General features: G+C 41.1%; 1 pseudogene; it reads left to right on the top strand.

Moving 5' to 3' along the window:
- Nucleotides 1–13641: 13641 nt before the first annotated feature.
- Nucleotides 13642–14691, top strand: LOC144594708 (insulin-like growth factor-binding protein 7 pseudogene; annotated as a pseudogene).
- The last annotated feature ends 7125 nt before the right edge of the window (nucleotides 14692–21816 follow it).

The following is a 21816-nucleotide window of genomic DNA, read 5'->3' as shown; positions in this document are numbered from 1 at the left end:
ACAGTGATTTCTGTTGCTCAGTCTGAAGGGGGATCCATAGTAACAAAGAAACATAGAAAATAGGTGCAGGAGTAGATCATTTGGCCCTTCGAGCCAGCACCGCCATTCAGTATGATCATAGCAGATCATCCAAAATCAGTACACCGTTCCTGCTTTCTCCCCATATCCCTTGATTCCGTCAGCTCTAAGATCTAAATCTAACTCTCTCTTGAAAACATCTAGTGTATTGGCCTCCATTGCCCTCCACAGATTCACAACTCTCTGGGAGAAAAAGTTTTTCCTCATCTCAGTCCTAAATGGCCTACCCCTTATTCTTAAACTGTGACCCCTGGTCTGGACTCCCCCAACACGGGGAACATTTTTTCTGCATCTAGCCTATCCAATTCCTTAAGAATTTAATGTGTTTCTCTAAGATCCCCTCTCATCCTTCTAAATTCCAGTGAATGCAAGCCCAGACGACCCATTCTTTCCTCATATGTCGGTCCTGCCATCCCAGGAATTAACCTGGTGAACCTACGCTGCACTCCCTCAATAGCAATAATAACCTTCCTCAAATTGCGGTCTCACCGGGGCCCTGTACAACTGCAGTAACATCTCCTTGCTCCTAAACTCGAATCCTCTCGCAATAAAGGCCAACATCCCATCCCAAAATGTCACCTGTCCATGTTCTCTACAGATGCTGCCTGACCCACTGAGTTACTCCAGCAGTTTATGTTTTTTTTTGTAAACCAGCATCTGCAGTTCCTTGCACCCTTTATCTAACAAATGTTGTATAGGCACATTTTAGCTGAAACTTACTAGAGTTTGTTGGTGATTTTGTTGGGTGCTGTGGGAACTCTGGGACTGTCACTGATGCAGAGAGTCATAGAGTCATCGAGTCTATACAGCGTGGAAACAGGCCCTTCGGCCCAACTTGCCCACACTGACCAACATGTCCCACCTACACGAGTCCTATCTACCTGCGTTTGGCCCGTATCCCTCCAAACCTATCCATGTACCTGTCCAATTGTTTCTTAAACCCTCATAAGAGCTTTAAGCACTAAGTCACAGGGCTGAGATAGTGACAGATTGTGATAAATACAACCCGCATGTGATTGATACTTCATTTATTTTAAGTGCCACCTGAATCTATGAAGATATCCAAAGTGGTTTCTTAGATGGCTTGGTCTTGGTTACCACGGTGATCTATTTTCTTTTCTGCAGACTTTACTTTGTAAAAAATATTTTCAAAACTCAGACTTACTCAAGCTGATTTCACATTTAAGCACGAGAATTTTAAAAATATAGCAATCTGCTGTTCCTCAAAAGTTTACCACGTCGCCAAAACATTGGATTGAGAAATTTGTCCCAATAATCTTTGCTTTACTGGCTGAATCCCAGTGCTTCAGCATCACTTGCAGTGAAGTGACAGACTTCATGGAGCAGATTTAGACTTCAGACTTCAGACTTCAGAGATACACCGTGGAAACAAGCCCTTCAGCCCTCCGAGTCCATGCTGACCAGCGATCACTAGCACTAGCTTACACAATAAGGACAATTTACTATTTTAGAAGATAATTAACCTATAAGCCTGTACATCTTTGGAATGTGGGAGGAAACTACACCACCCACAGAAAACCCATGTGGTAACAGGGAGAACGTACAAACTCCATACAACAGCACCCGGAGTCAGGATCGAACCCAGGTCTCTGGCGCTGTAAGGCAGCAACGCTACCGCTGCACCACTGTGCCACCCATTTGCTCGAACGATTTTGATGTTTTTAATAATAATGCATTTTTATTTATATAGCGCTTTTCATATACTCAAAGACGCTTTAGAGAACATAGGGAAATGAATAAATAGATAAATAAGTAAATAAGTAAACGAACAGAGAAAGGAGACAGAAGGTGAGGTGACCTTCAGTGATTGAAGGCAGTACTGAACAGGTGAGACTTCAGCGATGTTTTGAATGTGGTGAGTGTGGAGGAGTCTCTAACGGTTTGGGGTAGTGAGTTCCATAGGGTGGGAGCAGCGATGGAGAAAGCCCTGTCCCCCAGGATCTGAGTTTGGTCCGGATGTGGGGGGATAGGAGATTGGCAGCAGCAGAGCGGAGGGTGCAGGTGGGAGTGTGCCTGTGGAGGAGGTCGGTCAGGTAGGATGAGGCCAGGTTTTGGAGGGCTTTTGTTGGATGTTGCGACTCTCCCCAAATATGAGCTGCGTATTCAATTTTATTTGATATCATCCTTTTCTGGTATCATGCTTTCTATCATTATATGTAGGTTCCGGTTTTGAAAAGAGGTCATCGAACTGCAGTGTCAACTTTATTTCACTCCCATGCTGACTCATCAGTTCAGCATTCCCAGCAATTCTTATTTTCATTTCTGATTTCCAGCATCTATGATGTTTTGCATTTTTGTTAATGCTGAGTGATGTTCTGCTTACTTGGATAATCTTCACTATTTACAGTGAGCTATCAGCTACACGGGAGGTTTAGTTTAGTCTAGTTTAGAGAACCAGCATGGAAACAGGCCCTTTGGCCCACTGAGTCTATGCCGACCATCGGTCACCCATTCATACCAGTTCTATGTCGTACACACTGGGGGCAATTTACAGAAACCTATCAACCTACAAACCTGCACATCTTTGGGATGTGGGAGGAAACCGGAGCACCTGGAGAAAACCCATGCGGTCACAGGGAGAACGGGCAGACTCCACACAGACGGCACCCATAGTCAGGATCGAACCCTGGTGTCTGGTGCTGCAAGGCAGCCGCTCTAACACTGCGCGACTGTGCCGCCTTTTGCTGTACATTGCTATACATTGTTAGATTGCTAGATTCCAATGAATAACTGATGAGGTCTCGTGGATTTCTTTCACAAACTGTGTTTTCAGCTAAAGTGCAACTGGAAGATAATAGCAGGTAGATTGTTGTGCCAGCTATACACCATGCAAGTGGAAGCTGTCAGGAGACATTTATTTTATGCCACTTTATGGTGTTATTTCATGAAACAATGAGATTGGATTGATGAATCCTGGGGGACCAACATTACAGTCTGGAACTCTGGCACCAAGTCAAAGTCCACAGGCCGCAGCTGAAAAAAAGTACAAAGAAGCTTAGTTTACTATAAGAAGACTGAAGTAAAATTCCCATGTTACAAATAATGATATTAATACTGTTAGTCTGCTGAACAATAAAACAACCTATACTTCCCTTGCTTGTCACCATCTTCTTCAACCCTGTACCATCTTCCCTCTACTCATTCCCCTCCAGTCTTTCACTGTTACAGAGTCTGTCTGTCTGTCTGTCTGTCTGTCTGTCTGTCTGTCTGTCTGTCTGTCTGTCTGTCTGTCTGTCTGTCTGTCTGTCTGTCTGTCTGTCTGTCTGTCTGTCTGTCTGTCTGTCTGTCTGTCTGTCTGTCTGTCTGCCCGCCCGCCCGCCCGCCCGTCCCTCCGTCCGTCCGTCCGTCCGTCCGTCCGTCCGTCCATCTATCTATCTATCTATCTATCTATCTATCTATCTATCTATCTATCTATCTATCTATCTATCTATCTATCTATCTATCTATCTATCTATCTATCTATCTATCTATCTATCTATCTATCTATCTATCTATCTATCTATCTATCTATCTATCTATCTATCTATCTATCTATCTATCTATCTATCTATCTATCTATCTATCTATCTATCTATCTATCCATCTATCCATCTATCCATCTATCCATCTATCCATCTATCCATCTATCTATCCATCTATCTATCCATCTATCTATCTATCTATCTATCTATCTATCTATCTATCTATCTATCTATCTATCTATCTATCTATCTATCTATCTATCTATCTATCTATCTATCTATCTATCTATCTATCTATCTATCTATCTATCTATCTATCTATCTATCTATCTATCTATCTATCTATCTATCTATCTATCTATCTATCTATCTATCTGTCTGTCTGTCTGTCTGTCTGTCTGTCTGTCTGTCTGTCTGTCTGTCTGTCTGTCTGTCTGTCTGTCTGTCTGTCTGTCTGTCTGTCTCTCTATCTGTCTATCTCTGACTTCAAAGTTCAGGCCATCTAAATCTTTTCTTCCCACAGATGCAGACTGACCTGCTGAGCATTTCCAGCATGTTCTCGTTTTCATTATGCTGATAGTGAATATCTGTGTGAAAGGTTGTACTTGACCAGTCTGTCAAACAATTCTTCTCGAGTCTGGCATGTACTCAGACACCAGTGAGGAGATTTATCAGGATAACAAGGCCGACATTCACTTGTATTTATTGGAGACTAGATTACTGCTGGGTGGCCTATTCATTATTTAATTCTTATTTATTTTGATAATATGAGATTCTGCACTAAACCATCGCTTCTTCCAAATAGGGAATTTGAATGTGATCATCTCACATAATATTTTGTAGCTTTATCATTTTCCTTTATTGCCCTTGGACTTCTATCCATTTCTAAAGGAGATATACACCAATGCTTTTTTCATGTTATCGACAAACCCAATAAATTATTTAATATAATGAAAGCAAGGGATTATAACAGCCAACTCTTGTTGATCTTGCTTTGAATATTCTTGTCCTTTTTTGGTATCGTCATGAGAAAATGGTGCTGGGCAGTTTTGTTTACATTTCGATCTTTTGAACCATCTTCTCGTTTACGATTTTGCAGCCCAAAAGTCAGGCTCAAAAATCTTGGCGATAAACTTCCCACTGAAATAGGGTGGCACCCCTAACATTATTAGATTGCTAGGTTCCAATGAATGACGTGGTGAGATCCCATGGATTTCTTTTACTAAACTGTTTTCAGCTGAAGTGCGTCTATAAGATAGGCACAATGAAAAACTTTGTTTTGCACGCTGTACCATACATGAGTGCAATCATACAATACATGAGTATGGTGCAAAAGAAAATAAAACAGACTGCAGAATATAACGCTACAAATGCAAAGAGAGTGCAGATAAAAAAGTTGCAAGGGCTGCGACGAAGTAGATTGGAAGATCCTTTGTAGATGAGAGGTCCAATCAGAGCCTGATAAGAGAAGGGAAGTAGCTTTTCCTGAATTGGTGGTACATAGTACACTCTGCAGTTTCTTGTGATCTTGTGCAGAGCATTTGCCACCACAAGCTGTGATACATCCCAGCAGGATGCTTTTCTTGATTCATCTGTAGACATGGCAAAATAGAGGCATTGGTGAACTTTCTTGGCCATATCATCAAAGTGGTACCAGCTTTAGGTTTAACTTAGTGATTGCTTGTCACTTCAGGAAAAGTCTTCAGTCACTATATCATGATCCTACCATTTAAAAAAAAATGTTATAATTTTCATATTGACAGTCAAAAACACTTTGTATAAGCCAAGCTAAATCATAATTCCATGGGTTATTGTACATCCCAAATTGCTTTACTGCCAATGAAACATAATATAGTACCAATTATGTTGCAAATTGTAAAAGGGCACAATGTCCACCTTTAAACAATGTACTTTAAACATTTTTTTATTTCTCCTCCTTGTTAGTTACTTGTGTCCTCTAAGTTACTAGTTACTGTCGTTAGTTACTTGTGTCAATTCTGTTACTAGTTACTGTTGTTATTTACTTGTGTCCTCTTAGGATAACACTCAGCACTTCTCCAAAATGGTTATATCTCATGATCTTGTTGGTCTATTATGAAGGGATCCACTGCTAAACACCACTGTCTTCAAGCAATGTTCAGACATAGCCGCTAACTAGTCGAGGGTTTTGGTCGTTCTCTCAGTGTCCTGACAGCATTCAACATCAGTGCAGCCGAGGTTCACCAGGTTAATTCCCGGGATGGCAGGAATGACATATGATGAAAGAATGGATCGACTGGGGTTATATTCACTGGAATTTAGAAGGATGAGAGGGGATCTTATAGAAACATATAAAATTCTTGAGGGATTGGACAGGTTAGATGCATGAATATGTTTCCTGATATTGGGTGAGTCCAGAACCAGGGGTCACAGTTTAAGAATAAGGGGTAGACCATTTAAGACTGAGATGAGGAAAAACTTTTTCACCCAGGGAGTTGTGAATCTGTGGAATTTTCTGCCACAAAAGGCAGTGGAGGCCAATTCACTGGACGTTTTCAAGAGAGATTTAGATATAGCTCTTAGGGCTAATGGAATCAAGGGAGATGGGGAAAAAACAGAAACAGGGTACTGATCTAAGATGATCAGCCATGATCATATTGAATGGCGGTGCTGGCTCGAAGGGCCGAATGGCCTATTCCTGCACCTATTTTCTATGTCAACATCAATAGACAATAGACAATAGACAATAGGTGCAGGAGTAGGCCATTCAGCCCTTCGAGCCAGCACCGCCATTCAATGCGATCATGGCTGATCACTCTCAATCAGTACCCCGTTCCTGCCTTCTCCCCATACCCCCTCACTCCGCTATCCTTAAGAGCTCTATCCAGCTCTCTCTTGAAAGCATCCAACGAACTGGCCTCCACTGCCTTCTGAGGCAGAGAATTCCACACCTTCACCACTCTCTGACTGAAAAAGTTCTTCCTCATCTCCGTTCTAAATGGCCTACCCCTTATTCTTAAACTGTGGCCCCTTGTTCTGGACTCCCCCAACATTGGGAACATGTTTCCTGCCTCTAATGTGTCCAATCCCCTAATTATCTTATATGTTTCAATAAGATCGCCCCTCATCCTTCTAAATTCCAGTGTATACAATAGACAATAGACAATAGACAATAGACAATAGACAATAGACAATAGACAATAGACAATAGACAATAGGTGCAGGAGTAGGCCATTCAGCCCTTCGAGCCAGCACCGCCATTCAATGCGATCATGGCTGATCACTCTCAATCAGTACAAGCCCAATCGCTCCAGCCTTTCAACATACGACAGTCCCACCATTCCGGGAATTAACCTAGTGAACCTACGCTGCACGCCCTCCATAGCAAGAATATCCTTCCTCAAATTTGGAGACCAAAACTGCACACAGTACTCCAGGTGCGGTCTCACCAGGGCCCGGTACAACTGTAGAAGGACCTCTTTGCTCCTATACTCAACTCCTCTTGTTACGAAGGCCAACATTCCATTGGCTTTCTTCACTGCCTGCTGTACCTGCATGCTTCCTTTCATTGACTGATGCACTAGGACACCCAGATCTCGTTGAACTCCCCCTCCTCCTAACTTGACACCATTCAGATAATAATCTGCCTTTCTATTCTTACTTCCAAAGTGAATAACCTCACACTTATCTACATTAAACTGCATCTGCCATGTATCCGCCCACTCACACAACCTGTCCAAGTCACCCTGCAGCCTTATTGCATCTTCCTCACAATTCACACAAGTACATCAGTAGATCAACTTGATCTCATTGAGTGTTGTGGGTCATGAAAGCAATTGAAGATTTTAAAGTGAAGGGAACTCAATTTTGGAAGCAGAGTACAATACTTTCCTTCTTCTTATTTGTTCCAACCAGAATTGGAAACCCTGGGTGAATATGCCCCTGTAGCCCAGGAGAGTTGAGGCTGGTTGGATTGTTTTAGCAATCGCATTCTGTTAATGCAACGCAGAATAGTAATTGAATCTTAGACTTTAATGTTCAGTCAACCTCTGCTTTTTATATGCACATTATTGAATAAAAAAATTATAGTAACTGGGAATTGATGGCATTAAGATCAATTGCTTTTTAAAGGATAGGAGTCAGAATCAATTCCACAAGATTTTAACAGGTCATTATTAGTCCCAATCAAATTCTAGGCATTCACTAGAATTTGATCTGCTTTTCCCTATTTGAGATTACCTAAAGGTTTCCTCAATTTGATTTTATTTTCCCTTCTGCTTGATAAGTATGTCCCACACACTGATATTTTGTGAAAAAGCAGTTTAGAAATACTTTCTGCCAATTCCTTCCATTATTTTCAATTAAGTCACTTTTATCAATGGATTCAAATTCATTGCCTAAAAACGGGACATTGATGCAGATAACACAGTTTAAGTACAGAAAGCAATTTTGTCCAGATATTCATCCCTGGCAGATAGAATTACAACGCATTAGCGTGTTACACCCTGGTTCCAAAATCCAGTTCCATAGACTTCAAAACCTTCAGTTTATTTCAGGTTTCTACACTCATTGAGATCATCTATCTTAAATGATGGTGATCTAGTGATGTGGATTGTTAGCCAAATACTTATCCTTCTTTGAAAGAGACCCATAGGGTATCACGTGTCTCCTTGGAAAGAAAACCAGGAATTTGGTTTAAATACTTCAGCCAAAAGATGATCACACTCACACTGTAAAGTTCTTTCAGGCTTGTGACTTCAGGTCACCCTTAGTGCTGTCCTCAAATCTCTGAAGTGGGATTAAAACCCAAATACCTTGTCCCTGAGGCTGTGCTAATATTTCAGCCATGTTCATAGTCTGAGTTAATTTTTTATCCAGTTATCAAAATTGAGAACCAAAAACATTCACATGGTTTAACCTGAATACACAAAGTAAAATTTGATCATTTGTCCCACTTGCATGGATATGTACAGTATCTGTAGTGAGCAGCCCTGTCATATGGACAGCATAAAATTGAGCAGAGCATATGATAATGGTGCCACAACCAACTTTTCATATACGACTGAAGCAATTGCAGTCAGTCCTTGTATGCAGATTCTGGCTGGAGATACCAAACTCAGAATCATCTTTGTTTACCACAAGGAATGTGGGACTTGGCAGATATGCCGTGTACTCTCTGCCATCCAACTGCTAGTGTAAATAAAGAAGTACTTTGGCTCAGAATCTGCCTTAGAAATAAACATTTCTGACACTGTCATCATTGTAGTTTGGTTCCCACCACCGGCTTTCATTAATCTAAGTGAAAGAAGATATGAGTGGCAATGGTGCAATCAGCCGTAATCCATGGAAACTCCATTTAACGAACCATCAGTGTCTGAAAGCAACCATTTGAATAACCCATGAATCAGTGGATGCATAATTCAGTGCAACCCAGAGAGGGTTTCTTGCTTGATGGTAGTTTGCTCCGTCTACTGTACCCTGAAGGTGACTTTAAGAGACCTTAAGACTTGTTGAGATTCTATTATTGATTTTCTGCAGGTAGGGTGATGACAAGAATAACGTGTCTTTGCCAGTAGAAAGCACACTGCAAATGGCTGCGATATGTTTTTCGCTTGATCTTTGCATAATGATTGTGTTATTATAGCTCTAAAGCCTTACCAGGAGCGTGAGGTGGTGGGGTGAAAGGGGAGGAATAAGGGTGGGAAATGAAAAATATCTAGACACTGCAAACAGGAAATAAAAAACAGAAAGTATTGGAAAGGCAGCAGAGGCAACATTTGTGGAAAGAAAAACCATTAATCTATTTATTCATTTCCCTATGTTCTCAAAATCTCTGTAAAGCGTCTTTGAGTATATGAAAAGCGCTATATAAATAAAATGTATTATTATTATTATTATTATTATTAATGCTTCTGGTCCAGGACCTATCATCAGAACAGGGAAAGAGAGGAAGGGAAGAGACAGTGTTAAGAAGCTCCTTTATGTTCTGATGTGTCAGAAGATTTATCACTTTGCAGTTCTAGTGAGGATTTTGAGTCAATCCATCAAGGCTTTGAGGATGAGAATAAACATGCTGAAAGATCTGGACAACATTCAGTCTCGATCTGATACTTGAAAAGTAACAGTTTTCCGACACAAGTTTGAAGCAATAAATATCTCGATTAGAGGACTGTTCAAATCCTCTTTTAATTCAATGCCAACTTCAAATCCCTCACCACAATGGGGAGGTGGGGTGGCAGGAGGCACCATTGACTATTACCCACGCAAAAATGTGATCACAGGACCAGAAGTGATCATGTCAGATGTGTCAGCTCTTGACTTCCCAAAGCCCATTTACCATCTGAGGTTGACAGCTGAGGTGAACAATATAATGGCGTGTGGTCCATCCTCCCACATGATTGCAGGACCCACACTACTATCACTAGATTACTAGCATTCTGCCTGAAGAAGTACATATAATTGGTATACTAGACATTCACTTACAATGCAAGTGACATGTTATGGGGGTGGTTTGCACAACATGTAACACCCATTGCAACAATTGACTAAATTTTCTTTGACAACAGCTCCTAAACCAATTACCCCTATCACTGAATCAATAATAGTAATGTCACTGCTCACAAGTTTGCCTCCCAAGCACAAATCAAACTGGCTAAAATATATGCTTCTGCTTCGCCCTTGTCAATCATAGAGCCACATAGTGAGGAGCCAGGCCTTTTGGCCCTACTTGTTCATGCTGACCAGGTTTTATAGCTAAGCTAGTCCCATTTGCCTGCATTTGGTCCATATCCATCTCAACCTTTCCTATGCATGTTCTTGTTAGAATGTATTTTAAACATTACCAGTGTACCTGCCTCCACAGTTTCCTCTGGCAGCTCCTTCCATTTCTGCACCACCCTCTGAATTAAGATATTGCCTCTCACGTCTCTTTTAAACCTTATCCCCTCTTACTTTAAACCTAGACTATCTAGTTTTAGACTCCTGTACCCTGGAACAAAGTGTAAGACCATTTAGCTTATCAATGCCTCTTAGGATTTTGTATACTATTGTAAGGTCACCCCTCAGCCTCCTACACTATGGGGAAAAAAGTCCCAGCCCATCCAATCTCTCATAACTCAAGTCCCAAATTCAGAGCAACATCCTGATGAATCTTTTCTATGCCATTTCTAGTTTAATGGCATCCTTCCTATAGCAAAGCACCCAGAAGTGCACACAATATTCCAAACGAGGTCTCATGAACATCATGTACAAATGTAATATGATGCCCCAACTCTTGTTGATACCCTTACCGATGAAGCTAAGCTTACCCAACACCTCCTTCATCACCCTGTCTACATGTGTCACCACTTTCAGGGAACAGTGTACCGGTATCCCCAGGTTTTTTCTGCTCTACAACACTCTATATGGCTCTGCCATTTACTGTGTAAAGCCTACCATGGTTTGAGTTACCAAAATGCATCACCTCATACGTGTCCAAGTTAAATTCTATCTGCCATTACTGCTGGCCCACTGCATCTAATTGATCCAGACCATTGCAAACTTAGATGGCCTTCCTCACAGTCCATATACAACTCATTTTAGTGCCACCCACAAATTTACTAACCACATTAATTACATAATTATCCAAATTATTAAGATAGATGATTAACTATGGTGGACCTAGTATAGAACCCTGCGGCACACTATGGGGTACAGACCTCCAACCAAATAAACAACTCTCACTCATCTTTCATTCATTTGCTCTATATCTTTCTATATCACCACCTATATCCCTCATTTCCCTTTCCCCTGACTCTCAGTCTGAAGAAGGTTCTTGACTCGGAACCCGGGTCGAACCCGGGTCGAGAACCTTTTCTCCAGAGATGCTGCCTGACCCGCTGGGTTATTCCTGCTTTTGGTGTCTACCTTCGGTTTAAACCAGCATCTGCAGCTCCTTCATAAACAACTCTCCACTATCACCCGCTGCCTCCTTCCACCAAGCCAGTTATTAATCCAGCGAGCCAGAGAGTCAAGGAGAAGTTAATCCTTGTGGAAAACCGAAAGAGAAGGGGAGAGAGGGGAAGATGTGACTGGTGATGGGATCCCATTACAGCTGGTGTAAATGGCAAAGGAAGGTATGCTGGAGGCAGAAGCTAGTGGAGTGAAAGGTGAGGGCAAAGGGAACGCTTTCACTCTTCTTTCTTGGTTGGGTGGGGGTGATGTACGTGGAAGAAATGTGTGTAAGGATTCTACTTTTATTTCATGGCTTTAACCACCTCGTTCAGATTTTCTTCCCCAGCTGCTGGCAGTGAGCACTTCCAGCTTAACACATGGAACCAAGCATCAGTTGATGGTAGTCGCTCAGGAAATTGGACCGTACAGATGTGTGCTAAGACAATGAATTATGCATTTTAGCATTGCCAGGAAGCTGAAATCGTCGTCTTTGCTGGAATCATCCCGGGTCTGGCCCATTGTACATAATTGGCGTCAGCCCTATTGCATGAACTGCTTAAGTTATGGAGGGCTAGCTGAGCTAACCCATCCATGCCTGGGAACCACCCTGTAATGCAGAGTGGGCTCCATACCACAAATAGGGCTCACGATTGAAACCTAAGTGCCTGCACCAAAACCTCTTGAGAGTGTTTAATACCTTTAGAACCGTTTTTCAAAGCCCCTGATACTGGGAGGCACTGAACAACCATTCAGACAGACTTAAATAATGAAAAAAAAGGGACTAATAATAATATATATATATATATATATATATATATATATTCTTAGGCCCCCTCGGTCATGGCTGACCATGGGTGATGCATCCTAGTTGGCTGCTTGCTCCACACCTCGGCCAGAGCAGCGTCGCTTGTGGCTGAAGAGACCAATGTGGGAGTGACAGTCTCTGTCGCAAAGGTCACATTTGTGTGTGGACTCAGGTCTGTTGAAGTTGAAGATATATATATAATATATATATAATTTCTATCAAATTATTTCTACACACACACACACATACATATATATATATATATATATATATACATATACATGTGTGTGTGTGTGTATGTGTATATATATATTATTATAATTATATATAATTATATATATATATATATATATATATATAAAATTATATATAATTAAAAGCACATTAAAATACTAACAGATGATTAAACACATAAAGATAAATTAAATATGTGAAAGTTGGACTTTCCAAATTTCTTTTCACTGAGTGTGTGACCCCACTTTTCCTGTGCCAGTCCTCCCTGTGGTGATACTGAAAGAAAGATGTGAAGTGAATTCAGCCCCTTGCTGTGCGACACTGCATCACTGCGGTGTCAGCGGGCACACTGACGAGTCTGTGGAAGGTCAGATAATTTCTGCCTTTTGCTGATCATACATGAAGTCCAAGACTTGCTGAGCTTGGACATCTTGTAAACTCAGCTAAAGGCACTAATCAAAGTCATCCGACCTCCCACCTCGGCAATATGTGTCCTCTGACCGTTATGACTTATGGCAACACGTGTTAACACACATGACATCAGTTACCATGACATCCCTCTCTTATCAAACAAAAAGGATTTCCGCATCAACACATTGTAAACTGAACATTCCAACACCATTTAGAATTTGGCATTTGTTACATAGATAAACCATCAATTTCATATCAACCCATCTCATAGTCCTCGTATCTCTTGGGTAGTCTTCTCTGATTCTTTCGACTGGCCACTGCCTCTGTCTGCTCTGGTACTGGATTCTGATCTGTCATGTCCTGTTCCCCCAGCTTGCATGGTCTCCTCCTCAGACTTGTGCAATCTTGGCTCATCAAGTTGGTCGTCTTTGGGCTGATACCTCACAGTCTCAACTTCACTCTGCAATTTCCCTGAACTATCACAACGGTGATACTTTTTCATATACAATGTATTTCTATCATATTTGACTCCTTCTGGCGACTGGACTTATTTCCTTGTCTGGACACTACTGTGTATGGTTGTGGAAAGAAGGGCAAATCCATTTTCCCTCCTCACTTACACCTAACACCTAGTACCTCATCTCCTGGCATCACATCTGATGGTTTGGCACCTTGTCTCCTGTCTGCATTGAGCTTTTATGCCCCTTTCTTTTCTGCATCATGATCTCTCACTTCTTGGTCACTTACCATGTCACTAACCCATGGTATCTTGGTCCGGATTTTCTTTCCAAACAACAATTCTGCCAGACTATTCCCTATTGCGTAGGAAGGAACTGCAGATGCTGGTTTACACCGAAGATAGACACAAAATGCTGGAGTAACTCAGCGGGACAGGCAGCATCTCTGGATAGAAAGAAAGGGATGACGTTTTGGGTGGAGATCCCTCTTCAGACTGCTGTGCTGTGTGGTGTGACTCTGTATGCTGCTACAAATGATGAGAGTCTCCTTCCAATCCTTTGCTTCTGCTTGGGCAATTCTCATCCTCTTCTCCAGAGATTGGTTCTGCCGTTCCACTTCTCCATTAGCTTGCGGCCACTTTGGTGTAGCTTTGTGGCAGTGCACACCCGCGATCTCCTTGCGGCGACTGCGACTCCCGGGATGGTCACTGCGCCCAGGGCTACGAGTGCGTCTGCTCCGGCGCCAAATGGCGGGGCCGGGGGCGGTGCGTCTGCAAGTTGCCCAAACAGGCGTGCGGCAGTGACGGCAAGACCTACAGCTACGGCTGCGAGCTGAAAGCCGCGGCTCAGTGGGTGGAGGAACACGGAGGCACCCCGCAGACCAGGAGCCATGAAGGAGCATGCGAGAGAGCTCCAATTATTGTGACACAACAGGAGACTTGGAGAACGTCAGTGGATCACAAGTTTACCTCAGATGTGAAGTTGTCGGAGTACCCACCCCCACACTCACCTGAAAGAAGGTCATGAAAACCAAAAATAGACACAAAAAGCTAGAGTAACTCAACGGGACGGAGAAGCAGCATCTCTGGAGAAAAGGAATAGGTGACCCTTCCTCATCCTTCCTACTCATGAAAAGCAAGACTGGTGCAGAAAAGGTCGTGCTGTGCCTGGTGACCATGACAACCTTGCCATCCAGACTCGGCATGGATGGAGAAGCAGGAGGTTACGGGAATGGTGTTGCTCTCTCCGCTCACTGAGGGGGATGCAGGAGAATACAAATGCATCAAACACCAAGGGAGAAGCCTGTGGTTGATAAACTAAACAAGAAAGCATGAGTTGCAATGGAGAATTAACGACAGACTTAACCATAAGAGCAACTGCCTGCTGGGAATTCTGTGAATAAGTGCAGAATCTGGATGGTGTTTCTTTTCAATATGTTACAAATTAAGTTTTACAGGAATCTTTCTCAATTGGCTTAGCTTAGGTTAGAGATACAGCACATCGACCACCAGTTACCAGTTCACACTAGTTCGATGTTATCTGTTTCATATCATACACAATTGAGGCAATGTACAGATGCCAATTAACCTACGATCCTTGGAGAAAGGTAATAGGTGACGTTTCGGGTCAGAACCCCTCCTCAGAATGGAGCCATCTGAAGAAAGGTTCCGACCCAAAACGTCACCCATTCCCTTTCTCCAGAGAATTCTCCATTCTTGTATCCTGTATTAATACGGTGACTTGTGGTTTATGTTTCTTTTATATTTATTCTGCTTGCAATTAAATACTACAAAATCAATAAGAGGAACAGCATTGCGTAATCAAGATGCAAAGACATTAAAAAAAAGTTTATTTTTTAAAGAGAGAAAATAAAAATAAAGAAGAAAGAAAAAAAAAACTATAAACTATTAGGAAGAGAGAATTTAAAAAAAAAGTATAACTATAAAAATTAAAGGGGGTAGATTCGGGAGACAATAACCACAGTTGTACATCCAACCCTAAACTCAAGTTTCAACTTTTAATTTTAAATTTTTATTTTAGTCCTGTGTCAAACCCATTTACTTTTCTAAAAATTCAATAAATGGAGACCATATTTTAAAAAATAAATCAGGTTTGTCAATTATGACAAATCTTATTTTTTCCAAATGCAGGGTCTCTGTCATTTCCGTAGTCCACATTTTAATTGTGGGGGTTATTGTTTTTTTCCAAAATGTAAGTATTAATTTTTTCGCAGTTATTAAACTGTAATCAAGAAAATGTACCTGACTTGGTGTAAAGTTTGTAATATGTTCTGATAATCCTAATATAATTAATTTTGGATCCATATCCAATTGCTTATCGATAACTTTAGAGACTATTTTAAAAATATCCAACCAGAAATTTTGCATTTTTATGCAAGTTACGAAAATATGAGCTGGGGGGTAGTGTGAATTGTGAGGAAGATGCAATAAGGATGCAGGGTGACTTGGACAGGTTGTGTGAGTGGGCGGATACATGGCAGATGCAGTTTAATGTAGATAAGTGTGAGGTTATTCACTTTGGAAGTAAGAATAGAAAGGCAGATTATTATCTGAATGGTGTCAAGTTAGGAGGAGGGGGAGTTCAACGAGATCTGGGTGTCCTAGTGCATCAGTCAATGAAAGGAAGCATGCAGGTACAGCAGGCAGTGAAGAAAGCCAATGGAATGTTGGCCTTCGTAACAAGAGGAGTTGAGTATAGGAGCAAAGAGGTCCTTCTACAGTTGTACCGGGCCCTGGTGAGACCGCACCTGGAGTGCTGTGTGCAGTTTTGGTCTCCAAATTTGAGGAAGGATATTCTTGCTATGGAGGGTGTGCAGCGTAGGTTCACTAGGTTAATTCCCGGAATGGCGGGACTGTCGTATGTTGAAAGGCTGGAGCGATTGGGCTTGTATACACTGGAATTTAGAAGGATGAGGGGGGATCTTATTGAAACATATAAGATAATTAGGGGATTGGACACATTAGAGGCAGGAAACATGTTCCCAATGTTGGGGGAGTCCAGAACAAGGGGCCACAGTTTAAGAATAAGGGGTAGGCCATTTAGAACGGAGATGAGGAAGAACTTTTTCAGTCAGAGAGTGGTGAAGGTGTGGAATTCTCTGCCTCAGAAGGCAGTGGAGGCCAGTTCGTTGGATGCTTTCAAGAGAGAGCTGGATAGAGCTCTTAAGGATAGCGGAGTGAGGGGGTATGGGGAGAAGGCAGGAACGGGGTACTGATTGAGAGTGATCAGCCATGATCGCATTGAATGGCGGTGCTGGCTCGAAGGGCTGAATGGCCTACTCCTGCACCTATTGTCTATTGTCTATTGTCTATGAGTTAAATTAGCTTCTTGAAATTGACATTTATCACAAATAGGAGAGATACTAGGAAAAATTCTATTTAATTTCGTCTTCAAATAATGTAATCTATGTATTATTTTAAATTGTATTAAGGAATGTCTAGTATTTAATGAACATTGGTGTATATGTTGTAAACTTTCATCCCATATATCTTGCATTATGGGTTGGTTCAATTCGTCCTCCCATGCTCGTCTATATGATTCTGATGACGGAATGTCAGTATCTAGGAGAGTATTATAAATAAAGGATATTAATTTATTTGAATTATAATGTCGATTCAGGCATACATCAAGAGTTTCTGGACCTTCTAAATTTATATTCTTGCATGTGTAATTTTACATAATCTCTAAGTTGTAAATATCTAAAATAATTATTAACATGTAATCCGTACTTCTGCTGTAAATCCTGAAAAGAAAGAAAAGTTCCCTTATGATAAAGATCTCCCACCCTTTTAATTCCATAACTTTTCCATTGAGCAAACCCTCTATCTAAGACAGACGGTTTAAAAGAGGGGTTATTCGCAATAGGGAGGAAAGAGGATAATTTACTCAGTTTTAAAGTAAGTTTTAATTGTTTTCAGGTACGGATAACACTGTGTATAATCGGATTACCTCCATATATTTTTTTATTTAAATTTATTGGAGCTAAGAGGATCGCACCAATATCAAATGGTAAACAATCCTCTTTCTCCATCTTTAACCAATCCGGTTGTTGATCAGTGTCATCCAACCAGCAGGTTATATTTTTAATATTAACCGCCCAATAATAAAATAAGAAGTTAGGTAAGGCAATTCCTCCATTAGTTTTAGACTTACATAGATGTCTTTTATTTATTCTATGAGTCTTGTAGTCCCAAATAAAATTAGTAATAATTGAATCGATTTAAAAAAAAAACTTTTTTGGAAGATAGATCGGAATTGCTTGAAATAAGTATAGTAGCTGTGGAAGAAAGATCATCTTTATAGCATTACTACGACCAACTAATGATATAGGAAGTGTTTTCCAAAATTGGATATTTCTGTGTAATTTAGTAAGTAAAGGAGGAAAATTTAATTTAAATAAAGAAGTATATTTCCTAGTCACGTAAATTCCAAGATATTTAAACTTTTCATAGGCAATTTTAAAAGGAAATTGTTGAAGTATGGCTGGAATTTGCTCCATTATTGGCATAATTTCACTTTTGTGCCAGTTAATTCTATAACCTGAAAATGAACCAAATTGAGTTATGAGATTTAATAAATTCGGAATGCTAATTTCAGGATTTGTAATGTATATTAATACATCATCCGCATATAAAGAAATTTTATTGGTTGTATGTTTAGTGTTATAACCGTGAATATCTGGATTTGATCTAATACTCTCAGCAAGTGGTTCTATAATAAGGGCAAATAGAAGCGGAGATAGTGGGCATCCTTGTCTACAACCCCTAAATAAATGAAATTTAGATGACAACATTTGATTAGTTAATATTCTAGCTGTTGGGGATGTATATAAAAGTTTCACCCATGAACAAAAATTTTCACCTAATTGAAAATTTTCCATCACTGAGAAAAGATAGGGCCATTCTACTTGATCAAATGCTTTTTCAGCATCTAGCGAAATGATTGCTAAATCTTCGTTTAATAGTCTATTTGAATATATTATATTGAACAAGCGTCTCAAATTGAAAAGTTTATACATTGCTTAAAAACTAAAAGGATTTCCGCATCATCATATTGTAAACTGAACATTCCAACACCATTTAGGATATGGCATTTGTTACAATGATAGCACATCATTTTAACATGTCAACACATCTCATAGTCCTCATCTGGTGAAATACATGTCGTTGTAATGTAGCGTTTGTTTGCACCACATAATGGCACGGTGGCGCAGTGGTAGAATGCAGCGCCGGAGACTCAGGTTCGATCCTGACTACGGGTGCTGTACTGTACGGAGTTTGTACGTTCTCCTCGTGACCTGTGTGGGTTTTCTCCGAGATCTTCGGTTTCCTCCCACACTCCAAAGACGTACAGGTTTGTAGGTTAATTGGCTTGGCAAATGTTTAAAAAAATTGTCCCTAGTGGGTGTAGGATAGTGTTAATGTGAGGGGAACGCTGGGCGGCGCAGACCCGGTGGACCGAAGGGCCTGTTTCTGCGCTATATCTCAAAATCTAAAAAATCTAAAATCTAAAATCTAAATAATGCTTCTTCAAAGCAGCAACATCCGTCGCCGATGTCAGATCTTAGCCTGATTACATGTTAGAAGTGCCTGCTCCACTCTATCGATGACTTACATTTTTATGGACAGTTTTGGTCACAAATTTAAGGTCTTGCAGTCATTAAGGAACTATCTATTTGGCAGTATCTCAGGTAGCATGAGTGAATATATATATTTAGGACTGAATATTGTGCTGGATTAGCAGTGCATCTCATGTAGAGAGATTCACCGATGCTGGCAGAAGTTCTTTAATAATTCTCAAATGGAATAACCTCACATGCACCTGCAGAATCATTGAATTCAGAGTTAGTTCTTTCCAATGGGTATAAATGATAAATTATTTTCTGTGCTCAATAGTTTTGTACCTATTAATTGAATATAGGTATGTTGTGACCTCATTGTTTCCAGACTGTTTCATAAACCTCTCAGTCTGCTGTTCCTCGACAATGCCATTTCAATGTGCAAGCATAATTTAAGACAAGTTTTGATTTGAATATTGTGGACAAAAAATTCCGCACCATTTTTGGCATAGTCAGGGGAAGAAACTTTATTTGGTGGGAAAATTAGGTAAAAGCAGTTGAGTGAGTTCTTGGCTCCAAAAAATATTTTGGTCAAAATTGTCTCATACTATTTTGCCCCTTCCTGTGATTTGCGCATTGAATCTGAATAAGTAATAATTAGCACCAATGGATCGTATTCCCAATACAATACCTATTCAACTCTATTAAGATTATATTTAATAGGGTGATAAATATTGTGCTGGGAACGTATTTCTGCATTCAGCAAGGAAAACAAAAGCAACATCTGGAATCAAAAGGATGGCTTTGCAGATGTTGAACCTCACATGTTTAACAACCACCTTCACCCATTGTCAGCGCAAGCACATTGTAAAATATATTTGCAACACAACTCTGATGCTAACAAGTGTGCGTTTTTAACATCCAGCACATTTCCAACCTTGACCTTCCCAGATTTTCTCCTTCTGATGTCCATCTACTGGAGACGTACATTTTTCCACTGACAGACACAATGCCAAACTTGTGGGTTGACCTCTGTAAGATCCCAAACCATGGATGTGCTGCCCTTGCGTAGTGGGCAGACTGAACAGCACCTCAAAAGGCGTTCGGACAGGAACATGGATAGGAAAGGTTCAGAGAGATATGGTCCAAACGAGGGTAGGTGGGAGTAGTGCAGATGGAGCACTTTGGTCGGCATGGGCAGGCTGGGTTTAAGGGCCTGTTTCCGTGCTGTAGGACTCTATGACTCTATGACTCTTGCTTCCATTCCATGTGTTGGCTGTTGAAGCACAGCCCCTCTGTGTTTGACTGGCTTGTACTATAAATTTCCTGTGCTCCTTCAGGAAGCTGCTCACTTACCCTCATGCCCATGGCAATCCCTGCCAGGTTGCTCCTGCCCCAACTCAATGTGCAAGCATAGTATAACAATTTTAAAATCTCAAATTGGAAGTATGGACAATGTGACAACACCTTTTCAAAGAGCAATTAAATATTTTGTTTTGAATCACCTGCTTTTGTTTCTAAGTCACACAAACATTACACTATAACTCTGCTCCTGAGCTAACAGATGGTGGGTGGATTCATGTTGCCTTTCAATCATTTGAAATCCATTTTCTTTTTTTGATTCTCTGTGGAAATAATTTCATTCAGATCCAAAGCTAAGGCCTCCTATGTGTCAAAAGCCCAGACATAAAACAGTGTAGATATTTGACTTTAATGTGGTATCGAATTTAAGTAGCTGGAGCCATTTGTTACATGAGCACCATTTTCACTCTTTCTATTCTGAGACTGTGCAGAGTAAAAATGAGCGTAAAGAAAATGTTTTCTATAATTTGATCTCTTCTGTAACTGGTTAGATTATCGTCTAATATTACCAAGACAGACTGTTGATGTGCAGATGCCACATAATATATTTTAAAGGCGAGAAATAAATGTCTTCTGCTTGTTGAGTGAAAGATCTAAAAATTGTAAGCGATACTTTTGGTGTTCTGCTCACCCAAATAATTGTCAATCTCAAAACAAAGGCTTTGTTCAGAAATGCCCCTGGAACCAACCCTGCAAGGCTCATTCACTTTGAGCTCGCCTGGTTTATGACCATTAAATATTGGCATTTTATCCTAGTGTTTTCCACTTAAACCTTATATCCCACCCATCTCTGATGACTGCAGGTCCACCCAGCCAAACTGTCATTTGGTCATGTACGCTGATGACACAGTTCTCCTATCTCTGCTCTCAGGACCCTCACGGCACCACAGCTCAGCTCTTCATGAGTTTGTGGAGTGGTGCGACAACTCCTGTCTTGAACTAAATGCATACAAGACCAAGGAGATGGTAGTGACCTTCTCCAACAAGCAGAGGGAACTGGCTGCGGCAGTCATCACCACTATCCACGGGAAGCCTGTGGAGATTGTTGAGGAATGCAAGTACCTGGGCACAGTCTTCGACAACCTGCTGAAATTTGCCTCCAACACAGAGGGTATCCTCAGGAAATGCCAGCAGCGTTGTTGGCATCATGTTCTCCTTCACCTGCTGGTTCCACTCCATCAGCCTTCAGAACAGAAACCGCCTGCAGAGCACAGCCAAAGTCTGTTCCAAAATTATTGGACTCCCTGTCAGAGCCCTCTCCACCCTATGCGACCAGCAGATGCTAAGGTCAGCTGGCAGGATTTTACAGGACCCCTCACACGTCCTGTTCTCTGCGTTTGAGTGGCTCCCTTCAGGACGCCGGCTTCGCTGCCCAGGCTGTAGGACACAGAGGAGAAGGGCAACCTTTGTACCCAAGGCTGTTCAGCTCCTCAACTCCCAACCACCCCTGTCCCACTGCTCACCCCCCAATAGTTTTTGTACTATTCTATGTGCCTT

The sequence above is a fragment of the Rhinoraja longicauda genome, chromosome 6, assembly GCF_053455715.1.
Source record: "Rhinoraja longicauda isolate Sanriku21f chromosome 6, sRhiLon1.1, whole genome shotgun sequence".
Lineage (NCBI taxonomy): Eukaryota > Metazoa > Chordata > Chondrichthyes > Rajiformes > Arhynchobatidae > Rhinoraja > Rhinoraja longicauda.
The sequence above is the reverse complement of the archived record's forward strand: the minus strand, read 5'-3'. Positions and strand labels throughout refer to the sequence as shown.